Raw genomic sequence first — 12,383 nt, forward strand, 5'->3', positions numbered from 1 at the left:
CCTCTCTCCCTCTCTCTCTCTCTCTGCATCTCTCATGTATAGATAAATAAAATCTTTTATTTTATTTTTGTTTTGATAAATAAAACCTTAAAAAAACCTATTCTTACCCTTTGGTTATGGGCATGCTAGAGCAATTCTAGGTAACCCGATGGACAGTCGTCCTCTGTTTATGTGCTGCAACAAGCCCCAACTCCACAAATTCTTTGGCAGTGCTCTAGGCTGCTGTTGGCACTAGTGGGTACCAAGGGGCTGGCCGCCAGCCATCAGAATATTATTCTTGACCGATGATTTCATTTTAAATACACATGTCAAATATCATGCCTTATTCATTTCTGTGTCTCCTACAGTGACTGGCAGAGTGTCGGGTACCTAGAAGGCCACTAATAAATCATTTCAGTTAAGAAGAGAGAGAGGAAGGAGGAAGGAAGAAAAGGAAGAAAGGAAGGCAGGACATGGCCATACAATTTTCCCTTAAAGCTTAAAACTCATGTTCCAGCAGAAGCTGATAAAAGGGGAGTTCTCCAGGTGGATGTGAGCCCCCCCCCCCCCACTTCCAGGGAGAGCCTGGGTGGACTATACTTAGTGATCATGTGTTAACACAGCTGCAACTGCAAATCCCAAATATGTGGGAATATCTTCCCCTAAGGACAGACATTGCTTGAAATCTCACAGCTCATCTTGTGGCCTTTCACATTATAAACTGTGTTTTTCAAACATCTCTTCCAAACTGCCTCATGGTAGAGAAAATGAGCATCCAATCCCCAGCCCCTGGGGTGTGGCTGAAGGAGCCACATGCAGGCATGGCATGTCATTGACATCTCCTGCTTTCCCTGTAAATCTCTACACTCTGGGTGACATTCTATTCTTGATCTAGGTGGGAGTTTTATTTTTTTAAATTTTTTTAAATTTTTTATTTTTTTAGGTGGGAGTTTTAATTTTTTTTTTTTTTTTTTATGATAGTCACAGAGAGAGAGAGAGGCAGAGACATAGGCAGAGGGAGAAGCAGGCTCCATGCACCGGGAGCCCGACGTGGGATTCGATCCTGGGTCTCCAGGATCGCGCCCTGGGCCAGAGGCAGGCGCCAAACCGCGGCGCCACCTAGGGATCTCTAGGTGGGAGTTTTAAAGGCATGTTCGTTTTGTAAAACTTCATGCAGAACAGGTATTTATATGCCCAGTTCACAGCAGCATTATTCCCCATAACCAAAAGGTGGAAGCAGCTCAAGTGTCCATTGATGGATGAATGGATAAAAGAAAATGGGGTCTATCCATATCCAATGGAACAGTCCCTTAAAAAGGAAGGAAACTCTGACACATGCTACAACATGGATGAATCTTGAGGATACATAGGTCAAGTGAAATAAGCCAGTCACCAAAACACAGAGTACCATAGGATTCCACTTACATGAAGTACCTAGAGTCATCAAAAGGTAGCCACAGAAAGTAGAACGGTGGTCTCCAGGGCCTGGGAGGTGTTTACTAGGGACAGAGACTTTCAGTTTGGAAAGATGAGAAAGTTGAATGTACTTAATGCATATATACTTAATGCCACTGAACCCAAAAGTGATGCCACTCAAAAGTGATTAAAATGGTGAGTTTTGGGGGATTCCTGGGTGGCTTAGTGGTTTAGCGCCTGCCTTTGGCCCAGGGCATGACCCTGGACTCCCAGGATCAAGTCCCACATTGGGCTCCCTGCACGGAGCCTGCTTCTCCCTCTGCCTCTCTCTCTCTCTCTCTGTTTCTCTCATGAATCAATAAATAAAATCTTAAAATAAATAAATAAATAAAATGGTAAGTTTTAAGTTATATATATTTTACCACAATAAAAGCAAAGCCAAAAGTTTATACATGTGTATGCTTAGGATTGAGGCCATTTTATCTATATATGTTATTCTTGGTGGGGAGGGAGTTGACTTTTAAAATGTACTCGATTTTATATTTGTATTTGATTTAGAAAGATACTTAGGAAAATATATTTGCATTTGATTTAGAAAGATATTTAGGAAAAGATCTTGCTAGATCTTTGGGTCATGCTGGCATTCTGGAAAGCTGTGCTATATTTACCCCACGACTGTAATGGTACAAGGCTGGTGGTGGGAGAGTTCATGGATCCAAGTTCGAGGACAGTGTAAAGAAACTGAGCAAAGTGAGCTGTTCACAAGTCATCGACGTAAGTTATGTTCCCATAAATCGTGCACTTCATAGGCAAGCAGCATTATTTTCCCAGAAAATACTTTAAGCTCCGTGTTGGGGATGCATCAAGGAAGACATATGGTAGTTTGCACAAAACATCCATGGGGCCAGCTGTGTCTGCTTATGTTAACAGAGATTCTGACAATGAAAAAACTAAAAAAATATGTCATCATTCGCACATGATATTACAATACAAAGTTAAAGATACTCTCAATAAAGGGATCAAAAGCCTTGGGCAAGAAGAAACGGACTGTGATCCTAATTACATCCTCATTATCTGCTGAGTTCATTCTCACTCTACACCCCTCCTTGCCACGTGAAACTTGCCTGGGTGTGCTGTTTTTGCCAAGAGAAGTACGATTTTTTTTTTTTTTTGAACTCTGGACAGAAATCTCATCTGTCGCCCTCATGCTTTATCACCCTTGAAAGGATGGTCCTGGTGCTTGAAGACTTCTCAGATACAGGCGGTTAGGGGAAGACTCGCCAGCACACCTGGCCAGGTGGTGTTCCCTGCCAAGCACACGCCATGCTGGACAGCAGGAGCACAGCTGGAATTACTCAACTAAGAAGGTGTGAAGACTCACTTCAAACCTGGACACGGCTGCAGAACAAGCTCAACAGTGCATTGCTGCGGATGCATGTCCCACTGGCTCTGTGGGCCTGGAGGAGGGCAGGCTGCGGCCACTTCATCTGAGGCCTCAAGGCACACGCAGGGTCCGCAGTACAGGTGGGTCTGGGTGACACAGCCAGGCTGACTGGCCACGAAGACCCTTGCACGGAGGTAAATGAACAAAGGTAATTACAAGCCATCCTGAATCCAGGCAGCCCTGGGAGTGGGGGAACTATACCTCCTAATGCTCCCAAAGCTTAAAAGGAAGGAAGCAACTGGGGTATGTGGGTGGCTGAGTGGTTGAGCGTCTGTCTTCAGCTCAGGGTGTGATCCCGGGGTCCTGGGATCGAGTCCCGCATCAGGCTCCCTGCATGGAGCCTGCTTCTCCCTCTGCCTATGTCTCTGCCTCTCTCTGTGTGTGTCTTATGAATAAGTAAATAAAATCTTTAAAAAAATGTTAGGAATGAAGCAACTGCCACTGCTGACATGGAATCACCTAGAAATTCTACCCCCATGGAGACCACCTATTAGCTAAGGGGGAAGAGAACTGGTGGCTGCCAGAAGACAGTGTGACCCTAGGTTAGCGCTGTGCCCTCTGGGTTCGTCCAGCTGAATGATGGGATTGGAAGCAGCCCATTTCTCTGTCCCTGGCTGCCTGTTTTAAGGAAGGTCTGTTCATTCAATGTATATTCAGGGCAATGAACGTGAGAACAGAATGAACATGAGAACAGAGAATCTAGGAGTGAAGAAATAAGATTCCATTTTCCCACACAGCCTGCCAAGGAAGGAGAATTCCAATTCACGAGTCCTACTAATAAGATGTAAAAATGATTTATCACCCCACTTCAGAGCAAATAAACACAAGTGATGAAAATGCTAAAAGTACAAAATTCTGGTGTTCTGTATCCTCATCAGACAGAAGCAGAGAAAACAAAGTTGTCCGTGTGTGAAGGACTTCAGAGGGAAGCTTCTTCTCTGTCATCAGATTTAGGAATCTCTGACTAGAGATCCCAGCTGCCAGGCACACCTGGTGGCTCAGTGGTTGAGGGTCTGCCTTCCACTCAGGTCGTGATCCTGGGGTCCTGGGATCGAGTCCCACATCGGGCTCCACACAGGGAGCCTGCTTCTCCCTCTGCCTATGGCTCTGCCTCTCTCTGTCTCTCATGAATAAATAAATAAAATCTTAAAAAAAAAAATCCAGCTGCCAGAACAGTCAGGCGATGATCCAAGAAGGGCAATTGTTCTCAATGAGATTTCTTTCTGAAGAAAAAGATTTCTTTCTGGGCCTTGATCTTGTCCAGGAATTCCAGCTACAGTTATCTCACTCACCCCACTCCCAGACCCAGGAGCCTGAGAATAGGGGGAAAAATTCTTCCTAGTTTAGAGAGGGCCACCCGGAGAGGGAAGCTGCTTTCATACAGTTTCACAATAAGCTGGGAAATAAATCCAGGCTTCCCGACTTTGCAGCTGATCTACCTCAAGTGCCAAATGACCAATTACTAAATATTTACACAGGGATTTCTGATAGCAGGTGTATAGGAAGTGATAAGCTCAGGATGAAGCCAGAGCCAAGATGAATGCTTTAGAGAACAGCTGATACAGCGCGGAGAAACAGGACCACCGTGGCCCAGGGACGAGGGGGCCTACGTCAGGTCCTGGTTCTGCCCTCTACCTGCTGTGCCGTCTGGACAGCTTATCTGTCTGCTGGTTTACCCAGCTGCAAAATAAATTCAGAACCTATCTTACTCTCTAACAGGGCATTGTAACAACCAAATGACACAGTGGGTAGAACAGTAGTTTGAAAGGAATAACATACTACATGAACATAGATTATAAAAGCCAACAGAACTCAGATCAGGTTCACAAAGGCATTTTGGGGAAAACTGGGAGATGTTTGAATATGGGCTGAGTATCAGATGATAGTAAAGAATCATTGTTCATTTTCTTAGATGGAATAATGGCATAATGATTATTTAATCCTTTTCAAGATCACACTGAAATCTGAAATATACAGGGATGGAATGATTATGAAATCTGAAATTTGCTTTAAAATACTTCAATGAGAAAAGAAAAAGGCAAAGGGACAGTTAGAAGCAAGTGGGGCAAAATACTGATTACTTGAAGCTGGGTGAGTAGATATGGGGGCCTTCTCTCTACTACTGTGCATTTTGAAATTTTTCAGAATATAAAATAAGTTTTAAATACACACTGCAAAAAAAAAAAATAAAATAAATACACACTGCAGAATCGGGGGGGGGGGGTATCACAAAGTTTTACTGATGGTCATCCCCAGAGCATAGAAAAGCTGTTTCCATCCCAAGAAAGACCCTTCCACACTGGTCATCCAGAGGTCAGAGAGCAAGGACTTGGCAAAAGGCCAGGAACCCAGCTGGAAAGGAGACAGGTGGAAGTCTCTTTGCAGAATTTTCCAGTCTGCCATGGATCAAAATGTCAGCCAACCTATAATGTCAAGTGCATACTTCGTCTTTGGACCTGAGTTTCATATTCACCTTAGACCAAGTCGACAAAGTAGCAGAGAGACAGACTGGTGCACACACATGTGCACAGGCACATACACCAGAGCCTGGATCTTCTTGGGCCCCAAGAGCCCCAGGGGCCCCCAGGAGCATGCACTTATTTTGCCACAGGTTTGCTGCTCTTTCTGGGCAGATACTAGGGACCAGGAAGGAGAACAGGACAAAAGGGAGGGGGTGATAACTGATTTAGTCTAGTCGGGGTCCATCGAGCCCCCCCCCCCCACTTCCAGGGAGAGCCTGGGTGGACTATACTTAGTGATCATGTGTTAACACAGCTGCAACTGCAAATCCCAAATATGTGGGAATATCTTCCCCTAAGGACAGACATTGCTTGAAATCTCACAGCTCATCTTGTGGCCTTTCACATTATAAACTGTGTTTTTCAAACATCTCTTCCAAACTGCCTCATGGTAGAGAAAATGAGCATCCAATCCCCAGCCCCTGGGGTGTGGCTGAAGGAGCCACATGCAGGCATGGCATGTCATTGACATCTCCTGCTTTCCCTGTAAATCTCTACACTCTGGGTGACATTCTATTCTTGATCTAGGTGGGAGTTTTATTTTTTTAAATTTTTTAAAATTTTTTATTTTTTTAGGTGGGAGTTTTAAAGGCATGTTCGTTTTGTAAAACTTCATGCAGAACAGGTATTTATATGCCCAGTTCACAGCAGCATTATTCCCCATAACCAAAAGGTGGAAGCAGCTCAAGTGTCCATTGATGGATGAATGGATAAAAGAAAATGGGGTCTATCCATATCCAATGGAACAGTCCCTTAAAAAGGAAGGAAACTCTGACACATGCTACAACATGGATGAATCTTGAGGATACATAGGTCAAGTGAAATAAGCCAGTCACCAAAACACAGAGTACCATAGGATTCCACTTACATGAGGTACCTAGAGTCATTAAAAGGTAGCCACAGAAAGTAGAACGGTGGTCTCCAGGGCCTGGGAGGTGTTTACTAGGGACAGAGACTTTCAGTTTGGAAAGATGAGAAAGTTGAATGTACTTAATGCAAATATACTTAATGCCACTGAACCCAAAAGTGATGCCACTCAAAAGTGATTAAAATGGTGAGTTTTTGGGGATTCCTGGGTGGCTTAGTGGTTTAGCGCCTGCCTTTGGCCCAGGGCATGACCCTGGACTCCCAGGATCAAGTCCCACATTGGGCTCCCTGCACGGAGCCTGCTTCTCCCTCTGCCTCTCTCTCTCTCTGTTTCTCTCATGAATCAATAAATAAAATCTTAAAATAAATAAATAAATAAAATGGTAAGTTTTAAGTTATATATATTTTACCACAATAAAAGCAAAACCAAAAGTTTATACATGTGTATGCTTAGGATTGAGGCATTTTATCTATATATGTTATTCTTGGTGGGGAGGGAGTTGACTTTTAAAATGTACTCGATTTTATATTTGTATTTGATTTAGAAAGATACTTAGGAAAATATATTTGCATTTGATTTAGAAAGATATTTAGGTAAAGATCTTGCTAGATCTTTGGGTCATGCTGGCATTCTGGAAAGCTGTGCTATATTTACCCCACGACTGTAATGGTACAAGGCTGGTGGTGGGAGAGTTCATGGATCCAAGTTCGAGGACAGTGTAAAGAAACTGAGCAAAGTGAGCTGTTCACAAGTCATCGACGTAAGTTATGTTCCCATAAATCGTGCACTTCATAGGCAAGCAGCATTATTTTCCCAGAAAATACTTTAAGCTCCGTGTTGGGGATGCATCAAGGAAGACATATGGTAGTTTGCACAAAACATCCATGGGGCCAGCTGTGTCTGCTTATGTTAACAGAGATTCTGACAATGAAAAAACTAAAAAAATATGTCATCATTCGCACATGATATTACAATACAAAGTTAAAGATACTCTCAATAAAGGGATCAAAAGCCTTGGGCAAGAAGAAATGGACTGTGATCCTAATTACATCCTCATTATCTGCTGAGTTCATTCTCACTCTACACCCCTCCTTGCCACGTGAAACTTGCCTGGGTGTGCTGTTTTTGCTAAGAGAAGTACTGAATTTTTTTTTTTTTTTTGAACTCTGGACAGAAATCTCATCTGTCGCCCTCATGCTTTATCACCCTTGAAAGGATGGTCCTGGTGCTTGAAGACTTCTCAGATACAGGCGGTTAGGGGAAGACTCGCCAGCACACCTGGCCAGGTGGTGTTCCCTGCCAAGCACACGCCATGCTGGACAGCAGGAGCACAGCTGGAATTACTCAACTAAGAAGGTGTGAAGACTCACTTCAAACCTGGACACGGCTGCAGAACAAGCTCAACAGTGCATTGCTGCGGATGCATGTCCCACTGGCTCTGTGGGCCTGGAGGAGGGCAGGCTGCGGCCACTTCATCTGAGGCCTCAAGGCACACGCAGGGTCCGCAGTACAGGTGGGTCTGGGTGACACAGCCAGGCTGACTGGCCACGAAGACCCTTGCACGGAGGTAAATGAACAAAGGTAATTACAAGCCATCCTGAATCCAGGCAGCCCTGGGAGTGGGGGAACTATACCTCCTAATGCTCCCAAAGCTTAAAAGGAAGGAAGCAACTGGGGTATGTGGGTGGCTGAGTGGTTGAGCGTCTATCTTCAGCTCAGGGTGTGATCCCGGGGTCCTGGGATCGAGTCCCGCATCAGGCTCCCTGCATGGAGCCTGCTTCTCCCTCTGCCTATGTCTCTGCCTCTCTCTGTGTGTGTCTTATGAATAAGTAAATAAAATCTTTAAAAAAATGTTAGGAATGAAGCAACTGCCACTGCTGACATGGAATCACCTAGAAATTCTACCCCCATGGAGACCACCTATTAGCTAAGGGGGAAGAGAACTGGTGGCTGCCAGAAGACAGTGTGACCCTAGGTTAGCGCTGTGCCCTCTGGGTTTGTCCAGCTGAATGATGGGATTGGAAGCAGCCCGTTTCTCTGTCCCTGGCTGCCTGTTTTAAGGAAGGTCTGTTCATTCAATGTATATTTCAGGGCAATGAACGTGAGAACAGAATGAACATGAGAACAGAGAATCTAGGAGTGAAGAAATAAGATTCCATTTTCCCACACAGCCTGCCAAGGAAGGAGAATTGCAATTCACGAGTCCTACTAATAAGATGTAAAAATGATTTATCACCCCACTTCAGAGCAAATAAACACAAGTGATGAAAATGCTAAAAGTACAAAATTCTGGTGTTCTGTATCCTCATCAGACAGAAGCAGAGAAAACAAAGTTGTCCGTGTGTGAAGGACTTCAGAGGGAAGCCTCTTCTCTGTCATCAGATTTAGGAATCTCTGACTAGAGATCCCAGCTGCCAGGCACACCTGGGTGGCTCAGTGGTTGAGGGTCTGCCTTCCACTCAGGTCGTGATCCTGGGGTCCTGGAATCGAGTCCCACATCGGGCTCCACACAGGGAGCCTGCTTCTCCCTCTGCCTATGGCTCTGCCTCTCCCTGTCTCTCATGAATAAATAAATAAAATCTTAAAAAAAAAAATCCAGCTGCCAGAACAGTCAGGCGATGATCCAAGAAGGGCAATTGTTCTCAATGAGATTTCTTTCTGGGGCCTTGATCTTGTCCAGGAATTCCAGCTACAGTTGTCTCACTCACCCCACTCCCAGACCCAGGAGCCTGAGAATAGGGGGAAAAATTCTTCCTAGTTTAGAGAGGGCCACCCGGAGAGGGAAGCTGCTTTCATACAGTTTCACAATAAGCTGGGAAATAAATCCAGGCTTCCCGACTTTGCAGCTGATCTACCTCAAGTGCCAAATGACCAATTACTAAATATTTACACAGGGATTTCTGATAGCAGGTGTATAGGAAGTGATAAGCTCAGGATGAAGCCAGAGCCAAGATGAATGCTTTAGAGAACAGCTGATACAGCGCAGAGAAACAGGACCACCGTGGCCCAGGGACGAGGGGGCCTACGTCAGGTCCTGGTTCTGCCCTCTACCTGCTGTGCCGTCTGGACAGCTTATCTGTCTGCTGGTTTACCCAGCTGCAAAATAAATTCAGAACCTATCTTACTCTCTAACAGGGCATTGTAACAACCAAATGACACAGTGGGTAGAACAGTAGTTTGAAAGGAATAACATACTACATGAACATAGATTATAAAAGCCAACAGAACTCAGATCAGGTTCACAAAGGCATTTTGGGGAAAACTGGGAGATGTTTGAATATGGGCTGAGTATCAGATGATAGTAAAGAATCATTGTTCATTTTCTTAGATGGAATAATGGCATAATGATTATTTAATCCTTTTCTTTTTTTTTTTTTTTTTTTTTTTATTTAATCCTTTTCAAGATCACACTGAAATCTGAAATATACAGGGATGGAATGATTATGAAATCTGAAATTTGCTTTAAAATACTTCAATGAGAAAAGAAAAAGGCAAAGGGACAGTTAGAAGCAAGTGAGGCGAAATACTGATTACTTGAAGCTGGGTGAGTAGATATGGGGGCCTTCTCTCTACTACTGTGCATTTTGAAATTTTTCAGAATATAAAATAAGTTTTAAATACACACTGCAGAATCGGGGGGCGGGGGGCATCACAAAGTTTTACTGATGGTCATCCCCAGAGCATAGAAAAGCTGTTTCCATCCCAAGAAAGACCCTTCCACACTGGTCATCCAGAGGTCAGAGAGCAAGGACTTGGCAAAAGGCCAGGAACCCCGCTGGAAAGGAGACAGGTGGAAGTCTCTTTGCAGAATTTTCCAGTCTGCCATGCATCAAAATGTCAGCCAACCTATAATGTCAAGTACATACTTCGTCTTTGGACCTGAGTTTCATATTCACCTTAGACCAAGTCGACAAAGTAGCAGAGAGACAGACTGGTGTACACACATGTGCACAGGCACATACACCAGAGCCTGGATCTTCTTGGGCCCCAAGAGCCCCAGGGGCCCGCAGGAGCATGCACTTATTTTGCCACAGGTTTGCTGCTCTTTCCGGGCAGATACTAGGGGCCAGGAAGGAGAACAGGACAAAAGGGAGGGGGTGATAACTGATTTAGCCTAGTCGGGGTCCAACGAGTCAGTCGTTCATCTGGGCACTGACCAGGGAAATGAACACTTGGCCTTCTCTTAAGCCCCATCTCGGAACTTTTAAGTACAGAAAACATCATAAATAACGAAATAATTCCAGCCAAGGGGACAAATGGGCTCTAGGGGGTTCCCAGAGAGACAGGGTCAAGGTGGCATAAAGGGGGGTTTGAGGCCCCACATTCACCAATTCAGGGTCCTTGCTTGAGCTTCAGCGTTTTTCCTTCTCTTCAAAAAGAAACGATCGGACTGATTTTAAAGAACTCCACAGTTCAAAGATTTTAGGGGGAGAAATGTGGGCCATGTTTCTGGTTTTCATGCATGTCGTTCTTCTCACCTGGGCCTGAGGTCTAGCATACCGAGTAGTCCGCCCCCCCGCCCCCCCAGCCGAGATCCGCCGCGTCCCCTGGTCCCGCCCGCGCCGGGGGTTTTCTGGTGGTCTTCCTTGGTTTCTTCCAATCATTTCTATTCCGGCGCGGATGGACGGCCACACCTCCAGCAGGCCGCTACATTAGAAGGCTCCCAAATTTGGAGTTGGGGGGAGGGGGTGCAGAGCGCAGCGGCCAAAGCGCCTGCGTAAAAACCGCAGGCAGCAAAGACCGGAGAGCCTCCGTGCCAGGGTGAGACCCGCACTACCCCCGGGCCGACCCGGCTCGCACGATCCGCGGGGTAGCTGGTGCTGGTTCTTTCCTCCTCCGGGGCCTCTCGGGAGAGGTTCCCTGGTCCCCGGACGAGCCAGGGCGACGTGGGAGGGAATACCTGGCGTGCGGATCGCGCCTGCCCTCGCGCACGTCTCACGGCGCCCGGGCGCCCAGCAGAGCCTTTCCAGCTCGCTGGGGAGAAACCCAACTCCGAGGCCGTGGGCACTAGGGCACCCAGGCGCAGCCTCGGTGGCCCCCACCCACTCTGCCCCAGCCCCGTGCGCTCCGGATCCCCGGAGCCGCAGCAGCGGGGACGCTCCAGGGCGCCCCCTGTCCCCTGCGCGCGCTCCACACCCTCCAGAAGCCACAACTCCGAGTGTCCCCGGCCCCCACGGCGCACCCTCCTAGGCGCCCGGCGCGCAACAGCCCCGACTAGCTCGGGCCGGCCGGGTCGCGGGCGCCCCCAGCCAGCAAGGCACCGAGCGCCCCGCGCTCCCGCAACGCCTGCTCGGCTCAGGAGAGGTGGGGCTGGGCCGGGCCGCCCGCGTCGGGAAGGGCACCCCGTTAGGCTGCGGTCCCAGCATCTCTCCGAGCAAGTAGCCTTCGCTCCGAGGGCGCCCCGCGCGGGGCCCGGGAACCCGGAGCGCGGCCGAGAGGCGGCTCCGCGGGGAGCGGAGCCTGGAGACCCCAGCGGGAGCTCCCGCTTCCCCTGCCTCCCGCGGTGGGGACGGGGGGCGCAGGGGGCGCAGGGGGCGCTCTTACTTGGCAGCAGGGGCCCGCAGCGGCCAGGCTGGGGCCAGCTCTCCACGGTGGCCTCTCTGCGCGCCCGTCGCCGCTGAGCCCCTCGCCCGAGCCGCCGTCTCAGGCCGTTGGAGAAAGGAGGCTCCGAGTCCAGGACGCCACGGGCCGGAGTGGACGCTTTACGCTTTCCCGGTACTTTTAACTCCAGTCGGGAGGTAAACCCCTCCCCGGCCCCACCCCCTTCCCGGGAGGCGGCTACCGCGGCAGGCCCGGCCTCCAGCCCCTTTTGTGGAAATAGGAGAGCGGGCGTGCGGGGGAGGTCGGGGGGAGGTGGGGGCCTTCCCAGGCTCCCCGCGCCCAGGTTTCCGGAGCGGGGGAAGCCAGGGACGGGGCCCTGCCTCTGGGAGATTCCTCTCCCCACCCCCCCACCCCGCCCTCACACCCCTGGAATTTAACCCTTCCATGCCCTTACCCACCAGCATTAGGCGCCGTCCCTAACCCATCTCGGTCTCTCCGCCGCATAATAGACGCTCAATAAAAACCGATCCGTGAAGATTCAGAAACTTTCATCCAGCCCGTCCGGGTTTCTCCAGGAGGAAAGCAGACTCTGAACATGAAAACAAATAGCCCCCTT

At 48.0% G+C, this 12,383-nt stretch overlaps 1 protein-coding gene across 2 annotated transcripts in view; it reads right to left on the bottom strand.

Moving 5' to 3' along the window:
• LOXL2 (lysyl oxidase like 2) overlaps window positions 1–11,954 on the bottom strand; it is a 95,083-nt gene extending 83,129 nt beyond the window's left edge. The window contains exon 1 of one of the 2 annotated variants that reach the window (XM_041766633.1): window positions 11,771–11,954. The gene's annotated coding sequence lies outside the window, so the exon portion shown is untranslated. The remainder of the gene's footprint in view (window positions 1–11,770) is intronic. The other variant, XM_041766634.1, reaches the window with a different exon arrangement.
• Between the last annotated feature and the right edge of the window lie 429 nt (window positions 11,955–12,383).

The sequence above is a fragment of the Vulpes lagopus genome, chromosome 8 (assembly GCF_018345385.1).
Source record: "Vulpes lagopus strain Blue_001 chromosome 8, ASM1834538v1, whole genome shotgun sequence".
Lineage (NCBI taxonomy): Eukaryota > Metazoa > Chordata > Mammalia > Carnivora > Canidae > Vulpes > Vulpes lagopus.